This window comes from Schistocerca americana, chromosome 3 (assembly GCF_021461395.2).
Source record: "Schistocerca americana isolate TAMUIC-IGC-003095 chromosome 3, iqSchAmer2.1, whole genome shotgun sequence".
In the NCBI taxonomy this organism is placed as follows: domain Eukaryota; kingdom Metazoa; phylum Arthropoda; class Insecta; order Orthoptera; family Acrididae; genus Schistocerca; species Schistocerca americana.
The window spans coordinates 898,513,809-898,518,198 of NC_060121.1; the positions used below are offsets into that span (position 1 = coordinate 898,513,809).

Here is a 4,390-nt window from a genome sequence, read left to right on the forward strand (position 1 = left end):
AGAATTTACTTTCCCTGTATTTAAAAAATTCCATTGTTAGGAGCAGTGCTGGATTATTGTGAGTCGTGACTTCAGTATCGTGTTCAAACACTCTCGATTCAGGTCATGTACCGCGTGCCCGGTTAATTTTCATGATTCATTTCGCTGCAAAGTGGTGAACTTTGCTTTCAAATCGTTGTGTGTGAATAATTCGTGGGTACATGTTGCAGTTTCTCAGTCCACAAATCGTTACTGACTACAAATAAACGGTACGTTACTACAGTTTGCTCTTACTAAACCATATGAATTGATGTAGGTGAGCAATTCACGGCTCGTGTTCATGCCATTTATAGTTTGTCATCTTCGGTTACGGTACTGGCGCCTCGTTTTCTTATTCCATCTGCTGGCGTCACTAACTTCCTGCCTTACTTGTCCATGAGTGGCAGCAGCAGCACTATCGATAGTGGACTGTCGTACCATCTCTGGAGCGACTGATAGTATTTTCGGGTCGTCGTGTGTCTGTAAGTCAGTTGGGGACGGACCAGCAGTGCAGTCGGGGACGGAGCAGCGGTCAGCGACGAAGGGGCGTCGAGGACGGAGCAACAGTGAGGTGTGGACAGCCCGTACTTGGCGACCGCTAGTGGCACGCATGCACTGCCCGACTGAAGGAGGCTCCAGTAGGAACGACCGTCGGCTGGTAGTTCGGTCGGTCTGTTTGGTGCTTTGACCGTTTCCGGGTGGTAGAGTCGGTAGGTTGGCGCAGAGAAGCGAGTAGGTCTGCGCCGCGCGGAGTCGGGCTGGAGCCGCTGGTGGGGTGCATGCGCAGTTGGAGTTGTGAGGCGCTTCCTGCGAGGGTTACGAAGTTCGTCGCCCACCGATCTTGTTGGACTCTAAAGTTGAGTGTTCACATAGTCTACTATCAAGCCTCAACTGCTATCACTTCTCTTCGTTTGATCCTGGTTGTTACTTTCTGCGAGATTCCCGAAAGCAGTAACATGTGTGCATCGAATTGCAGCCGTTTTTTTTTGTGTGGGGTTTAACTCTTTCATTAGTGAAGTGCACCAGCGGCGTCTTCTGCCGTTAACGTGCCAGTTACCTGTCCTGGTCGTTGACGTACGAGGGCAGTTCAATAAGTAATGCAACACATTTTTTTTCTGAAACAAGGGTTGTTTTATTCAGCATTGAAATACACCAGGTTATTCCCCAATCTTTTAGCTACACAACACTATTGTTCAACGTAATCTCCATTCAATGCTACGGCCCTACGCCACCTTGAAATGAGGGCCTGTATGCCTGCACGGTACCATTCCACTGGTCGATGTCGGAGCCAACGTCGTACTGCATCAATAACTTCTTCATCATCCGCGTAGTGCCTCCCACGGATTGCTTCCTTCAGTGGGCCAAACATATGGAAATCCGACGGAGCGAGATCGGGGCTGTAGGGTGCATGAGGAAGAACAGTCCACTGAAGTTTTGTGAGCTCCTCTCAGGTGCGAAGACTTGTGTGAGGTCTTGCGTTGTCATGAAGAAGGAGAAGTTCGTTCAGATTTTTGTGCCTACGAACACGCTGAAGTCGTTTCTTCAGTTTCTGAAGAGTAGCACAATACACTTCAGAGTTGATCATGGGGAAGGACATCGAACAGAATAACCCCTTCAGCGTCCCAGGAAAGTGTAACCTTGACTTTACCGGCTGAGGGTATGGCTTTAAACTTTTTCTTGGTAGGGGAGTGGGTGTGGCGCCACTCCATTGATTGCCGTTTTGTTTCAGGTTCGTAGTGATGAACCCATGTTTCATCGCCTGTAACAATCTTTGACAAGAAATTGTCACCCTCAGCCACATGACGTGCAAGCAATTCCGCACAGATGGTTCTCCTTTGCTCTTTATGGTGTTCGGTTAGACAACGAGGGACCCAGCGGGAACAAACCTTTGAATATCCCAACTGGTGAACAATTGTGACAGCACTACCAACAGAGATGTCAAGTTGAGCACTGAGTTGTTTGATGGTGATCCGTCAATCATCTCGAACGAGTGTGTTCGCACGCTCCGCCATTGCAGGAGTCACAGCTGTGCACGGCCGGCCCGCACGCGGGATGTCAGACAGTCTTGCTTGACCTTGCGGCGATGATGACACACGCTTTGCCCAACGACTCACCGTGCTTTTGTCCACTGCCAGATCACCGTAGACATTCTGCAAGCGCCTATGAATATCTGAGATGCCCTGGTTTTCCGCCAAAAGAAACTGGATCACTGCCCGTTGTTTGCAACGCACATCCGTTACAGACGCCATTTTAACAGCTCCGTACAGCGCTGCCACCTGTCGGAAGTCAATGAAACTATACGAGACGAAGCGGGAATGTTTGAAAATATTCCACAAGAAATTTCCGGTTTTTTCAACCAAAATTGGCTGAGAAAAAAAATGTGTTGCATTACTTATTGAACTGCCCTCGTAGTTTTCGGCAGTGTATTTTCCTCATCGTGTTGATACTGTCCAGCATGGCGTGTAGTTCCACAGCTGAGGTGTGTTGGTAATTTTAGGCGTTTATTCTGATTTGGCTGAACTGGGCACCAGAACGTTGAGCTATTGACGTCTTGCTGTCGTTTTGCTCATCGGTGGAGCAGAACTGATTTAGTCGTTGCGTTGGTTTGTCAGCTGGCCTTCGGTTGGTTGCCTTCTGATTAAGAGGTCCGGCCGGTGTGGCCGAGCGGTTCTGGGGGCTTCAGTCTGGAACCACGCGACTGCTACGGTCGCAGGTTCGAATCCTGCCTCACCCATGGATGTGTGTGATGTCCTTAGGTTAGTTAGTTCTAAGTTCTAGGGGACTGATGACCTCAGATGTTAAGTCCCATAGTGCTCAGAGCCATTTGAACCTTTTCTTTGATTAAGAGGTTGTCCATCTGGCTGCCTCTCTCACCTAAATGAGCCTTAGTGTTACCTCCCAGGCCGACACTTCAAACCTTCTGAGAGCCACTGCTTGTGTTTTATGTAGAGATCTCCGTTTAGTCCTAAGTACTCTGTGTGGCCTACAGCTGAGTTTTAGCTTATCAAAATTGTAAGTTTTTTCTCTTTAGATCTTAATCTGTGAAATTATTTTCTCGATGGTGTGTGGTCTTCAGCCGAGTTTTAAACTCTCTTAAACTGAAAATTTAAAATCTTGCTCTCGCCGTTATGTCATAACATTGTTATTTTTTTGGGTATGAGGCCTTCAGCCGAGTTTGCATGAAATGTTTTAAGCAAAGGCCATGAGCCTTTTCAAATTGAAAGCTCTTCTTCCCAGGCCCTAAGCCGTAAAATTGTTTTGAGATGGTGTGTGGCTTTCAGCCGAGTTTTAATCTCTTTTAAATTAAAATTTCAAAGCTTTGGTGTTGCCCTTAGGTCATAACATTGGTATTTTTTAGTACGTGAGCCCCATCAGAGTTTCATCTCTCTTAAACTGAAAATTCAAACTTCTGTCTTGCCCCTAAGTCATAAGATTGTTATTGTCTAGTATGTGGCCTTCAGCCTATTTTTACTGAAGTAAAAAGAATTTTTTTTTTGAAAAGTGAAACTTCCAGAAGTACTCCTGGACCTCAATTCCTTGCTTAGGCCTTGAGCCCTATATTTATCGTATGTGGTTTTCAGCTGATTTAAATCAAATCAAAGGGGCTCTTTCGTTAAAACCTTTAGAGTTTTTAATTCTTGCTTATGTTCTTGTATGTTTTAACTAATAAAATTTATATGTTGGGTGTAACTGATAGCGACCAACTTATTTTGGCCCCTTTCCACAAATGTAGCCGCACCCTCTTTGTCCTGCTGGTCCAGGGATTTCAGTAGGCTTCCGCGGCCGTTGCCAATGTCAATAAAATTCTTCTGGGCTGTTGACCGGATTGTCAGTATATAAAATTGACCTACATATATGAAGACAGTAACTGTTCTCGAAAGAACAGAATACTGCTTATGACCGTGCAGCTTTTCCCTGGAATAAATGATGACTAACTGAAACCCTCAGCTGCCGCCAGGTGTTGTTGATATACCTCGATGTGGACAGCTGAAAATGTGTGCCCCGACGGGGACTCGAACCCGGGATCTGTGTCCTCGATGGCTCAGATGGATAGAGCGTCTGCCATGTAAGCAGGGGATCCCGGGTTCGAGTCCCGGTCGGGGCACACATTTTCAGCTGTCCACATCGAGGTATATCAACAACACCTGTCGGCAGCTGAGGGTTTCAATTAGTCATCATTTAAATTGCCCTACGTTTCGGCCACTCTTGCAAGTTGTCTTCCTCAGATCTTTGTGCTGAGCAGACTACTGAGTGAGATTTTTTTATCTTTATTGAATTTCAATTCCCTCCGAAGGGGGTGGGCTGGTAGCAGCATATTACGCCGCTCTTCAGCCTACAGACTTTGTTTTAAAAAGATGAAGAGAATAAATAA

The 4,390-nt window shown here is 46.4% G+C and overlaps 1 non-coding gene across 1 annotated transcript; it reads left to right on the forward strand.

The window, feature by feature from the left end:
• The first annotated feature begins 4,049 nt into the window (after positions 1-4,049).
• Positions 4,050-4,123, forward strand: Trnat-ugu. Its single transcript has one exon. It is a non-coding gene; the product is annotated as a tRNA-Thr (tRNA).
• Positions 4,124-4,390: the final 267 nt, after the last annotated feature.